Genomic DNA, 24,606 nt, shown 5'->3' on the forward strand with positions numbered 1-24,606 from the left:
GGCCAGAACAGTCGCGGTGCAGGCTGGTGGATGCAGACCCCAGGAGTGAGTGGATGGTAAAGAAGTGGACTCAACACAGTTTGGCTGTTAAAAGGAGGAGGGAAACACACAGCAGCTCAATGAAGAGGTAGGGCCAAGATACTTTTTATTTATTTTTTTATTTTTTTGCGGTACACGGGCCTCTCACTGTTGTGGCCTCTCCCGTTGCGGAGCACAGGCTCCGGACGCGCAGGCTCAGCGGCCATGGCTCACGGCCCCAGCCACTCCGCGACATGTGGGATCCTCCTGGACGGGGCATGAACCCGTGTCCCCTGCATCGGCAGGCAGACTCTCAACCACTGCACCACCAGGGAAGCCCCAAGATACTTTTAAAAAATTTTTTAACATGGGAAATACTGATGCAAGCTTTAATTTTTTTTTTTTTTTTTTTTTTTTTTTGCGGTACGCGGGCCTCTCACTGTTGTGGTCTCTCCCGTTGCGGAGCACAGGCTCCGGACGCGCAGGCTTAGCGACCATGGCTCACGGGCCCAGCCGCTCCGCGGCATGTAGGATCTTTCCGGACCGGGGCACGAACCCGTGTCCCCTGCATCGGCAGGCGGACCTTCAACCACTGCGCCACCAGGGAAGCCCAAGCTTTAATTTTGAAAGGAAGGAGCTAGGAAGAAGGAAGATGTTAAAGATTCAGGGACAAGATGGTTGACTGAGTGATATTCCTGAGAAATTAAAAACAAATGTGAATCAGAACATGGGAGGTTGGATATAGCTTTCATTATAAAAAGAAGACCTACAGATGGCTAAAAAGCACATGAAAAGATGCTCAACATCACTTATTAGTATAGAAATGCAAGTCAAAACTACAGTGAGGTATCACCTCACACCAGTCAGAATGGCCATCATCAAACAATCTACAAACAATAAATGCTGGAGAGGGTGTGGATAAAAGGGAACCCTGTTAGTACAGCCGCCATGGAGAACAGTATAGTGGTTCCTTAAAAAACTAAAAATAGAGCTCCATATGACCCTGCAACCCCACTCCTGGGCATATACACAGAAAAAACCATAATTCAAAAAGATACATGCACACCAATGTTCAGTGCAGCACTATTTACAATAGCCAAGACATGGAAGCAACCTAAATGTCCATCAACAGAGGAGTGGATAGAGAAGATATGGTACATATATACAACGGAATGTTACTCAGCCATAAAAAAAGATCGAAATAATGCCATTTGCAGCAACATGGATGGACCTAGAGATTGTCATACTGAGTGAAGTGAGAGAGAGAAAGATAAATATCGTATGATGTCGCTTATATGTGGAATCTAAAAAAAGTGAACAAATGAACTTATTTATAAAACAGGAATAGAGTTACAGATGTGGAAAACAAACTTACGGTTACCAGGGGGTAAAGGGGGTGGAGGGTTTAATTGGGAGATTGGGATGGACATATACACACTACTATATATGTAAAATAGATACCTAACAAGGACCTACTGTATAGCACAGGGAACTCTACTCAATACTCTGTAATGGCCTGTATGGGAAAAGAGTCTAAAAAGAGTGGATAGATGTATATGTATGACTAAATCACTTTGCTGTACACCTGAAACTAACACAACATTGTAAATCAACTATACTCCAATAAAAATTAATTTAAAAAAAAGGAGGGAAAGAGGCACAGATGCGTATAGGTGTACAGACTTTTGTAGGTTGGAAGTGGGAGGTTTTGGGAGCTCATGTTGGAAGCCTTTCATTTTCTCTGTGAAATAGGTTATGATGATGATGGAACAGGTAGGAGGAGGATAGGACAGGTACTGGCTGTTCTTCCCATATTAGCAAGGCACAGGCTAATCCAACAATAATTGGCAGTAAGGCAACAGAATACGGTTGTCCTAATACTAAGAAGGCCAGAATTTATTGTCAAGGTAATGGGATCCATCCCACTAAGATGTTTACATTTTACATGGCTAAATCATTGGTATTCCTGCCTCACATTAGCAGAGAGTGTCTTCTGGTGCAACCAGGACTCTTGGAGAGCACCGGTCCAAGAGTGTGAAACCCAGGGAGGGAGTTCCCGCCTCATTACCGTCTGTCCTCCATCTGCACGAAGCCTACCTTCCCAGTTGGTCAGCGTTGCTTATGCAGCACGGGCTTTGTACCTGGTGTTGATTATGGACATGTTCCAGCCTTCAGGAGACACCCCCTCCCTGCCCATCACAGTAGTGCTGGTCTCACCTCTGTGTCCTCTTAGAGAACAGTGTGTGATCAGTACCACAGACATCCATTCTCCAGGGAATCACCTCCTTTCACTTTTCCTTCCAGATTACAAGATGAAAGTCATCTCCTTTCATTTTCAATGCTTTTTCAGGTCTGGTTTGTTTAGTCTTAAATTCATTTCACATGTTTGTTTGTTTGCTTGTTTATTTTAAAAATTGAAGTATAGTGGATTTACGATGTATTAGTTTCAGGTGTACAACAAAATGTTATACATATGTATATGTCTATTCATTTTTAGATTCTTTTCCATTATAGGTTATTACAAGATATTGAATATAGTTCCTTGTGCTATACAGTAGGTCCTTGTTGTTTATCTATTTTATATATAGTGTGTGTATCTGCTTTTATAACACTGTAAAATAGTGTTTGGTACACACTATTTTATATATAGTGTGTAACAAACTCCTAATTTATGCCTCCCCCAACCTTACCCTTTAGTACCATAAGTTTGTTTTCTATCTCTGTGAGTCTGTTTCTGTTTTGGAAATTAGTTCATTTGTATCATTTTTTTTAGATTCTACATATAAGTTAAATCATATGATATTTGTCTTTCTCTGTCTGACTTACTTCACTTAGTATGATAATCTCTGGGTCCATCCATGTTGCTGCAGATGGCATTATTTCATTTTTTTAATGGCTGAGTAGTATTCCATTGTGTATATATACCACATCTTCTTTATCAGTTCATCTATTGGAAGCAACTTAGGTTGCTTCCATGTCTTGGCTATTGTAAATAGTGCTGCTATAAACATTGGGGTGTATGTATCTTTTCAAGTTAGAGTTTTCATCTTTTCTGGGTATATGCCCAGGAGTGGGATTGCTGGATCATATAGTAGCTCTATTTTTAGTTCCTTAAGGAACCTTCATACTGTTCTCCATAGTGGCTGCACTAATTTACATTCCCACCAGTAGCGTTTAAGAGGGCTCCCTTTTCTTCACACCCTCTCCAGCGTTTATTATTTGTAGACTTTTTGATGATGGCCATTCTGACCGCTGTGAGGTGATACCTCACTGTAGTTTTGATTTGCATTTCTCTAATAATTCGCAATATTAAGCACCTTTTCATGTGCCTGTTGGCCATCTGTAGACACGTTTATTTAATACCTGCTATGTTCTCAGGTAGGCTCTGGGGTTATAAACTGTAGCAATGAGCAAAACAGACAAAAATCCTTGCTTTCTTGGAGTTTACATTTCAGTGCAGGAGACAGGCAGTACATAAGTGCACTAATAAATATATAATAGGTCAGGAGGTGTGGCTAGAGACACAGGTGTGCCAGCATATGCCGCTTTAGGTGGAGAGGTGACACCTGAACCCAGACCTGAAGAAATGAGGGCGTAATCAAGGAGATAGCTGGGGGAGAAGTTTTCAAGTCAGTGAGAAGTGCATGTGCAAGGTCTTGTGGCGGGAGGATACTGGTATGTTGAGGAAAGTGGGGAGGCTGGTGTGGCTGGCGTGACAGAGAGGGAGAAGGTAGTAGCAAGGATGGCTAAGCCTGGACCCTGGAGCCTAGCTGCCCGGGAGCCACGCCCCAGTTCTACTGCTTATGAATTGGGAGTCCTTGGGCAAGTTGCTTGCCTTCTCTGTGCCTCAGTGTTGTCATCTGTAAATGAGGATAATGACAATATCTTCCCCATAGGCTTGTTACGAGGATGGATACTTGTAAAGCCCGGTGCCTGGCCATCGTAAGTCAAGGAAGATCTGTATGTATCTGTGTATCTCATGTGGGTTCATTTCTCCAGAGAGCCCTGGCTAATACAGATGGGGTGCAGGGCGGATCTTGTAGGACCTTGTGGGTGTGAAAGGAAAATAAACATGGAGTCGGTATTGCTAAGAGAGCTCTCTCTCTAAAACGGAGCCAGGAGGCCATAGAGGAAGTATGACTTACGCACGTCAGCCTGGATGGAATCTGGCCTTTTGACCACTTATTGTCCCCATGCAGGCATCCAGAACATCTGTAAAATGTTCCAGAAGCTCAAGATACCTATCAGGCCCTTACCCTAAAGTAACTTGTGACAGTCTACCTGCTTGTTAGACCCGTACCCTAAAACAGCGCGTGGCAGCCTACCCCTTAGGACAAATATTTCTTTTTTTATGTCAGGCTATAGCTTTGTGGCTTAATAGCCCCCTGCCTCGTCTCTTCCCTGGAACACTCTTTCAGTTTTACCCTAATCTGTGTCTCCTGAATTGCAATTCTTAAGACCCCAGATAAACGCTTTTCTTATTTGCAGCTTTCTGTGGGTTTTGGTTTGTTCGCTTCGTGTTTTTTTTTTTTTTTCCACATAGGTCATTCATAAGGACTTTGGCTTTATTCTGAGCAAGATAGGAAACCACTGGAGGGTTTAAAAGGGCCTCCGTTACCCCCTAGGCAGTAGGGGCAAGGGCAGAAGCAGAGAGACCAGGAAGCCGGCCCTCGGGTGATGCAGTGAGAGACACTGATGCCCAGACAAGGGTGGGGTCTGTGGGGACGGTGAGGAGTGGCTTTGCTCTGGGTGGAACGGCTAATAGGATATTTGCTGGCGAAATGGGCTGTGAGGTGTTGCGGGTGACTCCAAGGTGTTTGACCTGAGCACCTGGAAGAACGAAGAACTTTAAAAATCCAGCAGGTGGGACAGCAGCGGGGGTAATCTTTACAGCCCTTCCTCAGCAGTGGGTGCCGATGCTGTCTGTCCGTCTGCCTCTCCTGAATTCTTCTTTGCCTCACATATTCACCTCTGGGTTGCAATTGTTCAAATAAGGACAAATAGATCTCCCCCAAATAGCCATTAGTTTTTAGCTACAGTACAGTCTAACTGGACATTTTTTTTCCCCCAAAAGAGATGGTCTGCAGAGCCAGCCTCGGCTCACACACCGACCATGCATTTTCTCAGTGCTCGGACCTCTGGTTCCTGGGAGTCGCAGATCCTCAAACACTGTCGTTTCCCACCACGGTTTCTGCTTCACGTTTGCTAATCTAAGTTGCCCATTTGAGCAGTTTTCCCCAACATAGCAGTCTGCACCAGGAGGGCATTTGAGCCTCTAAGGTAACACACACACACACACACACACACACACACACACACACACACACACACACACACACGTTTGCAGTGTTTGTAGTGAGTCTTTCAGTATATACCTTTCCTGATAATGGTATTTAAATACTTTACAGTCAGATTTCAGCCAGCATTCATTCTCTTCTCCACACCAGCAGTCATAGCAAGGGGCACTTTGTCGTGAGTAGCTCAGCCCTGAGGTCATGACCGAGAAGGCCGCTTCCTCCCTGCCACTCCCCCTCCATGTTACATCTTTGCCCCCTGAGTCGGTGGCCTGGACACTTCGTGCCGTGAGCAGGCTCAGCCCAGGACTTTGGCTGACTCGTGTTCTGGAAGTCTGCCCAAGTTCTAGTCCTCCCTCAGGGGTGACATTTCTGAGTCTGGACAGAACACAGCACAGCCACGACCTACTGCAGAGGGAGACGATGTGCGTACCTGGTTGGAAGTGAGGACCCAACAATTCGAGAAAAGTCGGTGAGCTCGATGTGCCAGGTGCTGGAGTAGAATCACCACCCTGCATGTGTGTCCAGGAAGCTTCTCGATCACAGAATTTCATGCTTGTAAGAATTGGCGAGGATTTATGTTCCCTCGTCATAGACTGAAAGAGACACAAGACATGGCAACCAAATGCATTGTAAATACTGTCTTTGGACCCTGATTTAAACAAAAAGTTTGAACATTTTTTCAAATAACCCAGAAAGTGGAACCCAGGAGTTATTGTCTGTTTTGCTGGGTATAAATTAATGTGTTTATGTTTAAAGGGTTCCTTTGATGAGGAGTAAGATATCTACATGCTCTCAAAGTATCATTCCACAAAGAGTAACAATGCAGTGGAGAAACTAACAATACCTTCCCCCAAATAATCACAATTAACATTACCAACAAGGGATAGCGTGCCTCTGGATTGATGCTCTGAGAACACAAAATCACCCATGGGGCTTTCCAGCCATAGATTTGTAACCTGAATCTAACCATAAAGACATCAGAAAAACCCACATAGAAGCAATGAGCTTACTTACAAAACAAACAGTTACAGTTGTATCAATAGATACAACTGTATCTATTGATACAGTTACCAAGGGGGGAAAGGGGCAGAGGGAGGGATAAATTGGGAGATTGGGATTGACATATACACGTTACTGTATATAAAATAGATAAATAATAAGGACCTGCTGTACAGCTCAGGGAACTCTATTTAATACTCTGTAATGGCCTATATGGGAAAAGAATCTAAAATAGAGTGGATAGATGTATATGTAAAAAGAAATTTAATAAATCCAATCTGAGATAAGCTAAAAAAAAGCAAATTCTATGAAATTACTGACCTGTATTCTTTTAAAATGCCAATATCTTAAAAAACAAGTGAAGGCTGAGGAATTGATTCAGGGGCAAGGAGACGTGACAACTAAATGCTGTCTGTGATTTTGGACTGGACCTTGGACCAGAAAAAATGCTATAAAGAACCTAGTGGAATAGTTGTTTGCCTTGGAATGAGGACTGTGGATTAGAGAAACGTATCAGTGTTAAAGTTCCTCATCTTGATTACTGTATTGTGGTTGTGTAAGAGAACATCCTTGTTCTTAGGAAATACACACAGAAGTATTAAGGGGTAAGAGGCCATGATACATGTAACCTACGATACAATGGTGTAGAGGTGAGTTATAGCACGTATATACACACGCAGCCGCCTTCTTTTATCTAATATTTTAGTATCCTCCTCCCAGTTTACTGTACTCCACCCGTACTGATCTTTGCACTCCTCGGGAACGTAAGCATGCTGGAGATCAGAGCTTTTGCACTCACTCTTCCTCTACTTGGAAGGTTCTTCCCCCAGAAATTCACGTGGTTAGCTCCTCGTCATTCAGGTCTCAGGTCACCTCTTCAGAGAGACTTTCCTTGACTACCCAACCTAAAGTGTTCCGTCTCCCCCAGAGCACTTATTACTACCTGAAAATATATAATTTATTTCTATGCTTTTTTCTTTTGTTTGCCCCCTTCCACTAGAATGTACACATCATGGGAGGAGGGACCTTGATCAGGACTCTGTCCCTGGTAACTAGAATAGCGCCAGAAACATAAGTTCTCGGTATATGCTCGTTGAACGAATGAAGGCGGGACAGGATGGGATGGTGTGGGAGAAGCAGGACGCTAGGAGGAAAGTTAGCACCATGAACATGGTTATTGGAGAGACTCATGTGTGTGTGTGTGTGGTGTGTGCATACCAGTGTCTACCACTCCATCCTACACCAAGTACATTTTTTAGAAGGGAGAAGGAAAAACTTGTGCACAATTCTTATTTGAATCTTAAAGGTTGATTTTGGAGAAAAAGAGGAATCCAAAGAGAGGAGCTCTATTGACATGTCTGTAACTTAATTGTCACATCAGCTATTTCTTTCTAATGACACAGTCTATATTAAAATTGCAGTCAGAATGGAGAAAGGATCTAGTTCTCATTTACATCTGCCTGGATGGATCGTCCTTTATTTTGGAAAACTCCCCTTCCATCTTGTCCTATTGAGGACAAGGTTATAATTTCCCCATTCTGAGGGACCAGAGCCTGGATGTCATCTTTGGCTCTCTTCATCCTCATTTCCTTGTGTTTCCACTTTTATAATAATTTTATATGTGGACCTGTGAGGTGGATTTATGTTACTCACAGCATGCTCCTTGCATCTCCTGTATCACTTGGGAAACCTGTTAATAATGCAGATTCCTTGGCCCCAAATCAGAATCTCTGCGAGGGGACAACAGGGAAACTAACTTTTAAAATTCCATATATTTTTGGAGTAAAACATATATTTCAAAAATTAAAAACATACTGAAGGATGTGTAGTAAAGAATTTCCGTCTAGCCTCTGTTTTCCAACCACCCATTTCCCTTTCTCAGAGGTATGTCTTGTTATGTTAGTTTCATATATATTTTTCCGAAGATTTTTTTGTACACAGACAAGCAAATACATGCATATGTTCTTCTCCCCTCTCCCTATTACACAGATGGTAGCCTACTATACTCATGGTTTCTGTACATTGTTTTCTTTCTGTGTGCCTATATATGTTAGAAATTATTCCATATTGGTATATGAGAACTGTCCTCACTTTTTCTGCAGCTGTATAGATTCTCATGTGTGGATGTACCATACCTTACTGAACAAGTAGTCAATCAATGGACATTTACATTGTTTTCAATCTTTTGATAGTAAGAACAATGCTGTAATGAATAACCTACTACATATATCATTTCCCTGGTTTACAAGTTTATATAACTAAAAATTTCCTGGGCTAAAGGATAGGTACATTTTAAATTTTGATAGATCTTGCTAAATTATCTTCCATATAGGTTGTTGAGTTCACCAATGAAGCCATCTGGGCCTTGTGATTTATTTTCTGGAAGGCTACTAATTATTGATTCAGTTTCTTTGAGATAGGACTATTCAGGTTATTTATTTTTTCTTGTGTGAGCTTTGGTAGTCTGTGTCTTTCAAGGCATTGGTCCATTTCACCTAAATTATCAAATTTGTTGGCACACAGTTGTTCATAGTCTTCCTTTGTTATCCTTTTAATGTCTATGGAATCAATAGTGATGAGCTCTATTTCATTTCTTTTTTTAAAAAATTTTTATTGGGGCTTCCCTGGTGGCGCAGTTGTTGAGAGTCCGCCTGCCGATGCAGGGGACATGGGTTCGTGCCCCGGTCCGGGAGGATCCCACATGCCGCAGAGCGGCTGGGCCCGTGAGCCATGGCCACTGAGCCTGTGCGTCCGGAGCCTGTGCTCCGCTACAGGAGAGGCCACAACAGTGAGAGGCCCGCGTACCGCCAAAAAAAAAAAAAAAAAAAAATTTTATTGAAGTGTAATTTATTTACAATGTTGTGTAGTTTCAGGTGTACAGCAAAGTGATTTAGTTATACATATACATCTGCCCACTCTTTTTGAGATTCTTTTCCCATGTAGGTCATTACAGAGTACTGAGTAGAGTTCCTTGTGCTATATAGTAGGTCCTTGTTGGTTATTTTATATATAGTAGTGTGTATATGTCAATCCCAATCTCCCAATTTATCCCTCCCCCGCTTCCCCCCCTGGTAACCTAAGATTGTTCTCTACATCTGTAATTATTTCTGTTTTGTAAATAAGTAAGTATGTACCATTACTTATATGGTATGTACCATACCAATAAGTATGTACCATTTTTTTTAGATTCCACATATAAGTGGTATCACATGATATTTGTCCTTCTCTCTCTGACTTACTTCACTCAGTATGACAATCTCTAGGTCCATCCATGTTCCTGCAAAAGACATTATTTCATTTTTTTATGGCTGAGTAATATTCCATTGTATATATGTGCCACATCTTCTTTATCCATTCCTCTGTCGATGGACATTTAGGTTACTTCCATGTCCTGGCTATTGTAAATAGTGCTGCAGTGCACATTGGGGTGTGTGTATCTTTTTCTTTCATTTCTGGTATTGGTAATTTGTGTCTTTTTTCCGTAGGTTGGCTAGAGGATTATCAATTTTACTAATCTTTCAAAAGAACCGGTCTTTGGTTTTGTTGATTCCCTTTATTGAGTTCCTGTGTTCAGTATTATTTCTTTTGTTATTTCTGCTTTAGGATCAAATTGCTCTTCTTTCCCTAGTTTCCTAAGATGCAAGTTCAGCTTATTGGTTTTAGAGCTTTCTGCTTTTCCAATGTGGGCGTTCCATTTCCCTATAAGCACTGTTTTTGTTGCATCTCTTAAATTTTGATAAGCTGCATTTTTATTTTCATTTAGTTCAAAATATTTAAAAATTTCTCTTGAGACTTCTTCTATGACTCATGTGTTATTTAGAAGTGTGTTTAATTTCCAAGTATCTGGGGGATTTTTCAGCTATCTTCCTATTGTTAATTGCTAGTTTAATTCCACTGTGATCTGAGAAATTCTTTTGTGTGATTTTTAGTCTTTTAAATTTGCTAAGATGTGTCTTAGGGCCCAGAACATGTTCTTTTGAGGTGAATGTTCTGTGTGGGCTTGAGAAGAATGTCTGCTCCTGCCGTTTTGAAGGCAAATGATCTATAATGTTAATTAGATCAAGTGATCTATAGTGCTGCTCAGGTCAACTGTCCCCTTACTAATATTCTGCCTGCTTGGTCTACCAACTGCTCACAGGAAGATGCTGAAGTCTCTGACTATAATAGGCAATTTGTCTGTTTCTCTATTCAGCTTGGAGTTGAACAGCTGTATGATTGGTATATCTTCTTGGAGAATTGATCCCTTGATCATTATGCAGTACCCCTCTTTATTGCTGAAAATTTTCCTTGTTCTGAAATCTGTTTGTCTGAAATTGATAAGCTCTTCTAGCATTCTTTTGGTTAATGTTAGCATTATCTATATAAATATATCTTTCTCCATCCCTTTACTTTTCTTTTTTTTTTTTGCGGTACGCGGGCCTCTCACTGCTGTGACCTCTCCCGTTGCGGAGCACAGGCTCCAGACGCGCAGGCTCAGCGGCCATGGCTCACGGGCCCAGCCGCTCCGCGGCATGTGGGATCTTCCCGGACCAGGGCACGAACCCGTATCCCCTGCATCGGCAGGCGGACTCTCAACCACTGCGCCACCAGGGAAGCCCCATCCCTTTACTTTTAATCTACCTGTGTCTTTATCATTAAAGTGGGTTTCTTGTCCTGTAGACAATATATAGTTGGTCTTGTTTTTCTTATCCACTCTGACAGTCTCTATCTTTTAATTGGTGTATTTATAGATATATTTGCTTGAATATCCACTATGTTTGTAACTGTTTTCTATTTGTTGCCAGATGTTTCTTTTCCTGCCTTCTCTAGTTTTGACATCTTTTTTTTTTTTTTTTTTTTTTTTTTGGCCATGCTGCGTGGCTTGTGGGATCTCAGTTCCCTGACCAGGGGTTGAACCTGGGCCACAGCAGTGAAAGCCCAGAATCCTGACCACTAGGCCACCAGGGAACTTCCTGCCTTCTCCAGTTTTAATGAGCATTTTATGTTATTCCATTTTTTATCTACTCTCTTAGTCTATCAATTATACTTCTTAAAAAATTTTAATGGTTGCCCTAGAGTTTATAATATACATTTTGACCTGTCTAAATCTACCTTCCAGTAACACTAAACCATTTCCTGTGTAGTGCAGGTGCTGTCCTTACATTATGGTAATTATGCAACTCTGGGGGAGTTTTAGAGGTAAAGGAGTGGGAGAAAAACTGATCTACTTGTTCTTTCATGGGTGGAAAAAGGTTAAAAATTCCCACTGCTATTGTGTTTCTGCCTATCCTTATATCACCTACAGGTTTGTTTTATGACTGTGCAATGTGATTTGGTGCATAGACGCTGGTAATTGTTATATCTTTACTGTGAGTTACATCCTTTATCATTATAAAGTGCTTTAAAAAATCTTGTTAGGGTGAAGAACATTTTGATTAATTATTTGGAGGTCATAGGAAGGTACCTTCATGATCTAACTTTTGAACAAGTAGTGTTGCAACAAAAAGCTATGACTTAAAATTAAAAAGGAAATTTGAAATGAAAAAAAAAAATCTTGTTAGGGCTTCCCTGGTGGCGTAGTGGTTGGGAGTCCGTCTGCCGATGCAGGAGACACGGGTTCGTGCCCCAGTCCGGGAAGATCCCACATGCCGCGGAGTGGCTGGGCCCGTGAATCATGACCGCTGAGCCTGGGCGTCCAGAGCGTGTGCTCCGCAACGGGAGAGTCCACAACAGTGAGAGGCCCGCGTACCGCAAAACAAAACAAAACAAACAAACAAAAAAACTTGTTAATATTTTTTTGTTCTGAAATCAATTTTTATATTAAGATCATAGCCTCAACTTTCTTTTCAGTTGGATTTTTCTGATATGCTATTGACATTCTTTTTTAAAAAATTAATTAATTAGGGCCTCCCTGGTGGCGCAGTGGTTGAGAGTCCGCCTGCCGATGCAGGGGATGCGGGTTCGTGCCCTGGTCCGGGAAGATCCCACGTGCCGCAGAGTGGCTGGGCCCGTGAGCCATGGCCAATGAGCCTGCGTCCGGAGCCTGTGCTCCGCAACGGGAGAGGCCACAACAGTGAGAGGCCCGTGTACCAAAAAATAATAATAATAATAATAATTAATTAATCATTTTTGGCTGTGTTGGGTCTTTGTTGCTGTGCGCAGGCTTTCTTTAGTTGCGGTGAGCGGGGGCTACTCTTCGTTGCAGCGCGCGGGCTTCTCATTGCGGTGGCTTCTCTTGCTGCGGAGCACAGGCTCTAGGTGCGTGGGCTTCAGTAGTTGTGGCACACGGGCTCAGTAGTTGTGGCTCGCGTGCTCTAGAGCGCAGTCTCAGTAGTTGTGGCAGACAGGCTTAGTTGCTCCGTGGCATGTGGGATCTTCCTGGACCAGGGCTCGAACCCGTGTCCCTTGCATTGGCAGGTGGACTCTTAACCTCTGCGCCACCAGGGAAGTCCCTGTCATATTCTTATTTTTAACTTTTCTGAATTTTGAGCACACATATTTGAACTGTGGACAAAGAATCCTACCTCTGGCTATATTAATGCACTTTATAACTGAACTCACACTCTTCATATATACAGAGATGCATTCATAAACATATGATCAGCACCAGAGAAGTTTCTAAGTGAATTTGTGACAGATGATGTTGCATATTCAACGGTAATATGGGCCAGGTCATCTTTTTCTTGGCTCAGCTCCTACTTAGCAACTCAAGATTCGTTTTCAAATAGACAAAGCAATAGACACTAGGATAATCTCTTTTAGTGTCCTTATGCATAGCAGAATTTTATTCTGTGATCCAATCTGAAAACCTTTTCTTTTAAAAGGTGAATTTAGTCATTTCACATTAATTCAAGGTTAATGTTTGTTCTTGCTTTGTCATAAATTTTTAAGTGTATTTTCTATTTTCACAATTCATAGAGAGCATCTTTGTTTTTATGTGTGGGTTTCTTCTGTTAACACTCAAGTATTTGTATTTTTATACAAGTGGTTTACTTTATAACACACCATTTCACCTGTATTTCTTGAGATAATGCCAGTTAATTCCCTGCAATGATCAATGGTAAATTTAGTATATTGGTTCTTCCACCCCCCTTCTTGAATTAGTGTGCTAGGGCTGCTGTAACGAAGTACCACAAACTGGGTGACTTAAACAGCAGAAGCTTATTGTCACATAGCTCTGGAGGCGAGAAGTTGAAGATCAAGGTGTTGGCAGGGCTGGTTCCTACTGAGGGTTGGGAGGGAAAGATCTGTGCCAGGGCTTTCTTCTAGCTTCTGGTGGTCTCGACACCCTTTGGCAGGTAGATGGCTTTCTCCCTGTGTTTTCACATCATCTTCCCTTTGTATGTGTCTGTCTCTGGTCCAAATTTCCCCTTTTTATACGGAGGCAGTCATATTGGATTACACTCCGATTACTTCATCTTAACTTGATTATAATTCATGACAAAACGTTTGGTGTAAATTTTCATCTGGTCTATAGAAATATTTTTCTGTTGTTTTTTGACTCCCTCTTTTTTTCTGTTCCTCTCCTCCATTTTTTTCCTTTCTGTGTCTCTGTACAGCTGCTATCCTAGTTCCAATTTGATTACTCAATTTTGAATGGATTTCCCACACCTTCCCACCCCCATGCAGTTGTATATATGAGAGATGAATGCATTTCTGTCATAGATGCCATAGAAAACAATTTCAGGATGGAGAGCTTAAAGACATTTCAGTTAAAAACTGACAAAGACTTGCGTAGGAATGTCTGCCACTGTGCCACCTGAAAACAGCCTGGGGCCTGATCTTTTTTGTCTCTGGGCCCCTGTCTCTGGATACAGGAAGGCTGAATGCTATTTTGGGGGACTTTGAAGATTTTAAATGCAGCGTCAGAGAGAGAGAGTCGGAAGTACCGGTCAGTGAAATCAAAAGTTGATTCATTGAAAAAATTTTTTGGAATAGATTGAGTTTTTACTGGATCAGCTGTTCATGGAATGTCAGTGAGAGAGAGGGGTAAGAATATGTATCAAGTTAGGGATATTTAAAAAAACAATTCGGAGATATATGTAGGAATTCATTTGGTCTCCCCCTCCACTCCTTTCTAACCAGATGAAATCAGTTCACAATGTAAACTGTCTCTTTTCTTACCTCCTTATGGACTGAGATGATGATGATGATGATGATGATGGTGATGAAGAGGAGGAGGGCGGGGGAATATGCCCAGTCCAGGGGATTCTTCTTTAAACCTACAATCTATCTATCTATCTATCTATCTATCTATATATATATATATTTTTTTTTTTTTGCGGTACACGGTCTTCTCACTGTTGTGGCCTCTCCCGTTGCGGAGCACAGGCTCCGGACGCGCAGGCTCAGTGGCCATGGCTCACGGGCCCAGCCGCTCCACGGCATATGGGATCCTCCTGGACCGGGGCACGAACCCATGACCCCTGCATCGGCAGACGGACCCTCAACCACTGTGCCACCAGGGAAGCCCGAGCTCAGCCTTTGAGTCATCCCAGCCCAGGTACCAGACATGTTGGTGAAGAAGACTCCAGCTTATTCCAGCCTCCAGCCATTTGCGACATCCCCACCTATAAGGCTTTTCAACTGAGCGACCCAGACATTGTGAAGTAGAGACAAGTTATCCTCACTGTGCTCTGAATTCTTGATCCATAGAAGCCCTGAGAATAATAAAATGGCTGTTGTTTTATGTCACTAATTTGGGGGAAGTTTAGTGTGTAGCAGTAGGCAATCAGAATGCCTTATGACACTTTTGCACCATAAAACTTGAGGACTATTGTTTATAATTTACATGGAACCCAAGAAAGTTGGTGGGGTGTTTGAACCTAGCTAAGCTAGAACTGCCTTTCTTAGAATTTCTTTCCCTGTGTGGTTCCAGGTTGGGGTTGGTGACAAAAGAAACTTGTGCAAGTTTCTGAAAGGTGGAAGGGCAGAAGCAGCCCTTTTTTAATGCTCTCGGGGTCAGTGTAGGGCATCAGTTGCTATTGCAACTCAGACGTGTTATCACTGAGCTGCTGGTTTACCTTGTTGGCCTGGAGCAGAAGCCTGTATCTCCTTCACCTTCTGATGGACCTTTTCCTTTGACTTCTTTGTGTTTTGGGCGAAGGAAAAAATGCAGCTCCGTGATGAAAGATGCCAGAGGCTGGGAGAGTGAGCATACCCCTGGGACAAAACAGTGAATGAGTACTGCTGTCCATCCCACATTAAAAAAAAAAGCTTTTGGTCCTCTCTATTGCTAAGAATTGAAACGAATGCGCTTGCCAGGTCAGTAGTGTATACCAAGTGACGGAAACTATGTCGTTCTGTTTCAGTAAAGGTATCACATCTGGTATAGCACCTGTGATTGGGACTACCCCTTGCTTAAGTTTATATCAGTTTATGGTAGTGAACCAGCAGCTGTCAATCTTTTTTCTTTTTCTTTTTTCAGGATTAGAAAGGTAAATTAAACTGGGACGTGATGGGGACCACCGTCTCTGCTTTCTTGAATACTTTGAAGGTGGTACTAATTTCTGTAATTCTTCCCAGTATGTGGCATTCCTTCTGATATACTATCATGGCTGGAAGAGGAAACAGGTCATTTCAGAGGCTTTCACTTGACCATTTCTACCATAATGACTACATAATAACAGGTTTTCCTGTTTCTAAGTATATCCATCCAAGGGATGCACTCAGGGACCTGACAACATGCATGCACACATTGTACCCACTGTGAGATGAACTTGGGCTAAGACACCATTTCTCTCCTCGCTTTCATAAGCTTCACTCTCACTTGGGAACTCTGATGGCATGTTAGGTCCCATGGCATCACTGTCAGTCCACACTGTGTATCCAGTGGGTCTGGGTATTCCCCTTTCCCTAGTGTGTCTAGAAAATGGCTGCAGATTCCTTTGGGGAAGGAATAGGGACATGCTTATGTATGTATTTGACGTGGCACTGCAAGGACTTTTAACAAGGGGATTAGGCATCCTTTTCAGTCGGTAGGCTCTAGGTCTCAGAACTGTCCTAGAACTGATAAATGAGAGTGTAAGTAACCATTGTAGTGACTGATATCAACCTTTTTCTCATTAGCTTTCAATTTTTGTGTGGTTACACAAACCAAGTAATATTCTAATCTGTTGTCCATCTGTTTTGTTCCTAGTAACACCCTGGTCTATTAGCCATTGCCACAGGTCCTGGTAGGTCAGGGGACCTTGACTATCATCCCAAGCTTGGTCTGTATTACAAGAATCCTGTTCATCTTGACTCTTTTTTTTTTTTTTAAATTTATTTATTTATTTATTTTTGGCTGTGTTGGGTCTGCGTTTCTGTGCGAGGGCTTTCTCCAGTTACGGCAAACGAGGGCCACTCTTCATCGCGGTGCGCGGGCCTCTCACTATCACGGCCTCTCCTGTTGCGGAGCACAGGCTCCAGACGCGCAGGCTCAGTAGTTGTGGGTCATGGGCCCAGTTGCTCCGCGGCATGTGGGATCTTCCCAGACCAGGACTCGAACCCGTGTCCCCCGCACTGGCAGGCAGATTCTCAGCCACTGTGCCACCAGGGAAGCCCCATCTTGACTCTTAAGTTTAGGTGTCATCATCTGGCCTCTGCTGGTCTGGAATCCTGTCACCCCGTGTGGTAATAGAGAGTTTGACTCCATGGCAGAATCTTCTGCAGTCAGCGGTGTCGTACAGAGGCCCGCTTATTGCTGGACTTCTCGAAGATTCTGGCGCCCCATGACCAGTGTCATCTCTTATTGCTTCCGTGATGGGAGTTCCCTCTGGGCCTTCCTGGGGGACCTAGTTAGGTATCAGGTTCTCCGAGTCGTATAGCAATCATTCTAACATTTCTACTTTCCTGAACCTTCCTCCACACTCTGTCAAGGCAGTTCTAGCATTTCTATCTCGTGGCCAACCAACACTGTGTTCAAGCTTGAAGGAGTCATCCCAACAGCATTTGAGGACTGATTCAGGTGCCCTTGTCAGGACAATAAGCCCCAGGTCATGAAACAGTGCTCCCATGTCAACAATTGCTCCCTTATCCTGCCTTTTATCTTTCCCTCTCTGTCTAACACCCTTGAGTTCCATCTCCGTACATGCCCCAGCTCCTGTTGCTATATGCCGGCCAGGTATTCATATTCACAGAGTGCGTATACAATATGCTTCCAGAGGAGTAATTCCCCACTTGGGTTCCACTTGGACCTGCCCCTAGTCATGGGTTTGAAGGCAGGTAGGGAAGATGGAGCCAGATCTAGAAGAGACCAAGCATCATTTTGTGATCTACCTGCCTCAGGTGTGGTCTTTTGGGAGTCTCCGTTTTAATGGAGGCTGTTCTCCTTTAGCAAGGGAGGAGGAAGCTGCTTTTGCCAACCTGGAAGATTAAGAGGTATCGGGGTTCAAGGTGGTTAGGCTCATGCACCCAGATATCCCCATGGTAGGTCTCTGATTCTCAGCATCATGATATCGGATCCTTGAACTTGATGTGAGACCTGTTTAGACTGTTGTTCAGTATTCTTTGAGCTCTGCTAGCCTAGCAGTTACATCCTGGACTTGATTTTCAGGCCCCTGTGAAAAAGGGTAAGAACCTCTTTAAACACTGCCATGGAGGCTTTCTCACTTTCACAGTATGTCTAGAGTTGTCTGGTTAACCTGAGCCCATCTTTTTTTATTTTTTTTTCTTCAAGGCCTTTAAGGCCATGAACAAAAGTCAGCCAAAGCCATAGTCTTTCTTACTTATCACCAGTAGTGGAGTCATTACTGATGTTTGACCTATCAGTGACCCAGTTCCAGAATCTCCTTCTGAGGGAACAACTCTTGAAGAACCCTAGGTTCTTCAAAAAGGCAGAGCCTGCGACAAGGACTTGCATGATGGTCATTGTTTTGGGAAATGATCCTCCAAGGAGCAGAAGAAGGAGACTGAAGCAGGAAAGGAGGAAAAGATCACCTGAGAGCACCTCACTGACTTGATCCCGCTGTGGGGAACTAGGAGTTCATCCTGCTAGGGACACCCTGGGAAGTCACGTAGAGTGCCCGCGAAGAACTGTTGCTTGAAAGAGAAGAAAGGGGTATTTACACTGACTCCTGTCCTTGTAGGAAGCTTGCTTCGTGGGGTATTAATTCTCTTGCATTTCCAGTTTTTAGAAAAATTATTTGGTTCTTTTGTATCCTCTAAAGGTGATCGATGAGGTTTTTTAAAAAGTATCATTATAAACTTGTGGATTTTAACATATTTTATATGTTTCACTCTACTACGATCATTATTCTTATTGATAATGTTCCATCTTTGGCTATTGGGACCTCCTGCGAATTGTTTCAGTTTTGACCATTGGGAGCTCCTTCAAACTGGTTCCCGTGGACTTTTTTACATGACCCCAGTGAACTTTAATCGCTTCCTTGTTTTCTAGTGTGACTAGGTATTCCAGGCTCATTCTTGCTTCTGACAGGAATTCATCCATTTTCCCAAGGAGTCCTGGTTCCTTTTCATGGGAAATGGTATTTAGAGAATACAGTCTGGGCACTAGGGGTCCTCATTGGGCTGGTCATTGCTTCTAGGTCGTTTCCTTGGGCAGAGCTAGAAACATTTATTCTTGTATTCTAAGTTAATACTCGTATTTCCAATTCAAATAAAATATCACATTTTCAAAACCTAACTTCTTTGATTTTATATTTGTGTCTCTTTATGCTTACTCATTAGCACAATTACTTAATTTGCCTTAGTTTATTCTATGTGTATATATAATAGTTTCAAACATCATTAACGGATTACTTGTTTTATCCTATTATATATATGTGTGTTTAACAGTTTCATACTTTTGTTATTAGCAATATGACTCCTGAATACAATTTAAGATTACTTTGCAATTCTATTTTTTGTTTAGACTATGCCTTACAAGGAAGGTACAAATTGCTGTGTTTTGAAGTTATTGAATTAATTCTTCTATGTATAGTTAAGCCATCAACTTGATATATTTGGGTTCTTTTGTTTTCAATTTTCAGGATTAATATTTTCCTATCTTGATTTATTTTTGTTTTATAATTACATAAACCATTTACATGGTTTCTAAGTTAAAAGCTATAAAGCAAAGTATATTCACAGAAGTTTATCTTCTAACCCTGTTTCCTCGAACCTGCTTCTTCCTTCTTCCTAAAAGTAGTCATTTCCCATTTCATTTTAATTTATTCTTCCATTTTTGAAAATATATGCATTTTCTCATTTTGCCTCCCTTTTTAGGTAAAGGTGCACACACTGCTATACACTTTATCCTGCACCTTGCTTTTTTCACTTAGCTATGCATCATGGAATCACTCCATAGTGGCACATAGGAATCTTATTTTTTTCCCCACAGCTGCATAGTTCTCCATTGTATGAATTTATCCAGGTATAGATGGAGGACAGCACCAAGAGATTTGGAATCAGTATCTAGAAGAATAGAATTATCACTTACTGTAATGGGGAAGACAGCAAAAAGAAGAGGTTTTGGGGGGAATATCAAGAGTTTGGTTGAGGACACATTTTGTTTGAAGTGCCTATTAGACATCCAAGGAGAGTTATGAGTAGGCTGTTCTGGATAGACAAGTCTGGAGTTCAAGGGCAAGGTCCAGGCTGGACATATAATTTGGAAGTTAATAGCCAGGGATTATGGTGAAGGGGTGGAGGAATAAATGCTCCAGGCTGGTCACTTCACCCCTGTTTTTGTTAACTCCTAACTCTAGCTGAGATTTTGGTTGCCTGATTTTACCCCCCGGACCCCTATTTCACTGATTTCCCTGATGGACAAGAAGGCAGTCATTGCCTCAAAACAGAGTATGGAAGAGGCAGGAGGGAACGTCAACTTGTTTTCACTAATGTATTTCTCCCAGCCAGTCTTCTGCCCCAGGCTCTAGCCAACCCATATGCCCCCACCCCTTTCAGGTAGATAAACCACGTAAATGGTTTATGTAATTATAAAACAAAATTAAATCAAGATAGGAAAATAGTAATCCTGAAAATTGAAAACAAAAAATCAAATATCTCAAGTTGATAGTTTAACTATACAGAAAAGAATCAAATCAATAACTTCAAAATACAGCAATGTGTACCTTCCTTGTAAGGTATAGTCTAAAGGAAAAATAGAATTCCCTTTCAGGTGCACTGCTTCTACCTCCCCAGAGGTTTCTTACTGTCGATGTCATTAGTTCCTGGAATTCATGTTCTCTTGAAGCTTTTCCTTGTTTGACTCTGGGGAAGAGAGCCAGCCATCTGTGCCAGTTCACCATCTTTGCAGGAACCAGAAATTCTATTTGAGTTTTAAAATTAAGCAAGGGAAAAGAATATTTATTTTTTTTAAGAGGAAAAAATATGGGGGAACTCTAGTTTATCATCCCTTTTCAAATAGCCTGTGAAAACATCCCAAAGAGATTGACCCTGATTAGAGTCAGGTTCAGGAAAACAAGGACTCAACAAAGCTAGGAACTGCAAACTGAGTGAAAATATAAAAAAATTGACTCTTTATGAAGAAATGTTATAAGAACTGTGAAGTTCTACTATGGTAAAGGTGTAATGTCTCCTTAAGAAGTATTTCCCTGATCTATAGTATGCATGGGAAAGATGTCAAAGTTCATCACTGACTATTTCATAGAAAAGTTACAATCAACCTTAAATATGATCACCATTAAAATAACAAGACGTAGGGCTTGGTTGAGAGTCCGCCTGCCGATGCAGGGGACACGGGTTCGTGCCCCGGTCTGGGAAGATCCCACATGCCGCGGAGTGGCTGGGCCCGTGAGCCATGGCCGCTGAGCTTGCGCGTCCGGAGCCTGTGCTCCGCAATGGGAGACGCCGCAACAGTGAGGCCCGTGTACCGCAAAAAAAAAAAACAAGACGTAGATTATGAAATGAAACTAGATGACATAATTTGAAGTTAATAAAATGTAAATAGTTATTAGAAAAGAATTGCAATGGAAATTAACATCTACATTTTATATAATTTCTGTTGATTGATTCTAGGTTCTCAGTATATTTTCTTTTTTCTTTTCTATTTCTGTTCTGGTGGCAACTTTAACATTTTTTAGAAGAAATATATGCTTATTATCCACTTATACAAGTGAATATGGAGTCAAAAGTGAAAGTTCTCTTATAACACTTCTCTCCTTTCATGGATACAATGCAACACACCTCCCATAGATAATCATTCTTGACAGTTTTGTGTTTATCTTTCCTGTCTTAGTCCCTTTAGACTGTTCTAACAAAAATACCATAGATGGGTAGCTTATAAACAACAGAAATTTATTTCACACAGTTCCGGAGGCTGGAAAGTCCAAGATCAAGGCGCCAGCAGATTTGGTGTCTGGTGAGGGCCCACTTCCTGGTTCATAGAAGTCCGTCTACTTGCCATGTCCTCATGTAGCAAAGAGGCAAGGGAGCTCTGTAGGGCTCTTTTATAAGGGCATTAAGACCTTTCAAGTCCTCACCTCCAAATAACATCACATTGGGGATTATGTTTCAACATATGAATTTCAGGGGGACACAAATATTCAGCCCATCGCACCTTTTATACACATTAATCATTTTTACACGCACATACACACAATAGAGCATTATAGATTTATTTCTGAAATTTATGATGGGCATGTTCTCATATTAGTACATTTAGATCTATGTCATTATTTTGAGTAGCTAAAATTGATTTTGTAGACATATTAATAAATTATATTTTTATTTCGTTGAAATGATATACACAAAAATCCAATTGAAATGAATTATATCTTCTTTTATTCTTTTAAATTAAAACATTGTAAATATAAACTGAAGTAGTGGGACTTCCCTGGTGGCGCAAGGAATAATTTTGTAACAGAAGCAGATAGACTCCTGCATCCCTGATCTTTAAGACTGGGGAGTGGAAGAAACTATATTCAACAATTTTTCAGATAAGAAAACAGAGATGCAGGATTAAAATTAAGGTTAAAAAAAGAATTTGTAAGGTTAAAAAGAATTTGTAAGGTTAAAAAAAGAATTTGTAAAAGGAATTTATGTGGACTAGGCAGAAAAACCTCATGTAAAAACCCTTTCTCTAAGGTGCTTTCTCTATTTAAGGTTGGTCTTGTAAACAAGAAAAAGAGCTTCATTCTTAGACATGAGAACAAAACCTCAGGTCTTTATGGTTAACTCAGAAAAAGAAACAAGGGGCGAGTTCTGTGATGTCATAGGGAGCAGTAGCTCCAGGTACATTCTCTTCTCTAAATAAATTCTTGCTCTTCACTGGGCATTTTCAGCTTTTAGAATACATGTCTAATGTCTAATGTCTTTAAAGATTTAAAGCCCAAGCAGTGAGAGAAAACATTTCTGAGGGGAAGGAGGAATTAATTCCATAAAAAAACCTTCTCCCTAAGGAATGTGAGTGTTGACTACTGAAGGAGAAATTAACGTCAAAGAAAACCTCTTGCGTTGGGAGACAAAACTTCATGTGCTTAAGAGAAAGAGAAAGGAGGGGGGAGAGAAAATATTTTTGATAGAAAGGAGGAAATAACTTCAAGCAAACATGCTTCAGTATTTCAGGCCTCTTAAGGGTCGCCATATGGAACAGGGATTAGGCCTTGTTCGTTGCGGCTTTGGGAGGGAAAATTAGCTTTGCGGGCTGGTGGGCATAGGCAGCAGTCACATCACCCAGCAGTGGATTTCGGCTGCGTACCACGAGCTCTCGGGAGCTGATGTCCAAGCAGGGGTGACGTGATGGAGGATTACAGAAGCCATTCCTACTCAGCGGGGATTAGATTTGCAGAGCTCTGAGATCCTGTCCAACATTGAGATCCAGAGCTATTAAAAGAAACAAACACACACTCTCAAATCCCCTTCAGCCAGGCAGACGCTGGACACGGGGGTGGGAGTGACACAGGATGGCTCTGTTGCCATGGAGAGACTGTTGGCGGATGGGGGCAGAGGGATGACCTCGGGAAATATTTCTAGCAGGGCTCTAGCAATATAAAGAGTGTGATTTAAAATGAATGGCAGAATTCGTGGACATGTGGGTGGAGGCAGGGTCAGAGAGCTCCCCTAAGGACAGAAACCGAATGGCCCACATGCTGGAGGAGATGTAGAACATTTCCATACGAAGACACGTCAACGCCTGGGGAGCCCTGAGGCATAAGGCTCCCCACAGAAGCCCCCTTTGCCCCCATGTGAAGGCTGTCCTGTTCTTCCCTTTGAAATTGCCATTCTGGATTTGCATAGAAGGCATGAAGTTAAAGTTGGTAGATGGGGAATTCCCTGGCGGTCCAGTGGTTAGGACTCCGTGCTTTCACTGCTGAGGACCTGGGTTGGATCCCTGGTCCTAAGATCCCACAAGCCGTGAAGTGCGGCCAAAAAACAAATAAGTAAATAAATAAAAAATAAATAAATTTGGTCGATGAACAGCATCTGAGGCAAATATATTGAGTGTGATAAGATTAAAGAAGATTTTTATTTATCATTCCAGTTTAAACTAAATTTTTTTGCCGAATTTTTTCCTTTAAATTAATACTTACAAATATCTAGTTTACCATGTACTAGAAACTGGAAGAGATGGTGTGTCATCAATGAGATTAATATTTTAAAACCTGGATAATGATGTAATGGAAGACAGATTGGAAATTAAATTGTCACTCCACTGGGAAAGAATTACGTAATATAAAGCCAAAGGTAATGAAATGAAATTCTTCAGCATCTAATATTTCTAGCCCTAGTTTCAAGGTAAAAGAGAAAAGACGTGCACAGATTTTCTCAATAAGAGAACTCGATCATTATGTATTGAAGGCTGAGGAAGAAAGAAATTTGTCTTCTGAAAGAACAAGTTAATATTGTGTGAAATGTCCTCTATCAGAAATCTACTTGTCTTAAAAGATTTTGTTAGTGAAGGAGAGAGTAGTTTTGTGTAAATAAAAATCTCTGGAATAAGACAACAGAGTTTCACAACTTTAAGGCCAAGGTATTAAAGAGAAACATAAACGTTTTCCACAGGAATGAGAACGTATAAAAGAATCATATCTTACCTCTCAGGGTGGTAGAATGAAAATGAAGTGTACGTGATGGTAATAAGAAAACAGCTTCCTGTAAATCTCCCTAAGAATACTACTAATAGTCTTTAAAGCTATTGATAAGGCAAAAACTACAACGACAGAAACCCCCAAGGTCTGTAACTCCAAGGAGAAAGAGAGAATGAAGAAGAAATATGTCTAATGTCATGGACGAGTAACCCCATGCCATATCATCTCTCCAAAAACTCCTCCTTGGTTTTATTTTTAGCCTCTTCCCAAATTAGGACAAGTGCCCTTTCTCAGCTGGACTGTACCTTGGTGCTTTTGATCTTGAGATGGAAATTTCAGAC

At 41.6% G+C, this 24,606-nt stretch overlaps 1 long non-coding RNA gene across 1 annotated transcript; it reads right to left on the reverse strand.

The window, feature by feature from the left end:
* Window positions 1-407: 407 nt before the first annotated feature.
* Window positions 408-24,470, reverse strand: LOC309829667. The gene is made up of 3 exons (XR_014297425.1): window positions 24,272-24,470; window positions 5,746-5,908; window positions 408-655 (listed from the first exon to the last, which is right to left on the reverse strand). It is a non-coding gene; the product is annotated as an uncharacterized lncRNA (long non-coding RNA).
* Window positions 24,471-24,606: the final 136 nt, after the last annotated feature.

This window comes from Grampus griseus (genome assembly GCF_964374135.1).
Source record: "Grampus griseus genome assembly, chromosome: 11".
Lineage (NCBI taxonomy): Eukaryota > Metazoa > Chordata > Mammalia > Artiodactyla > Delphinidae > Grampus > Grampus griseus.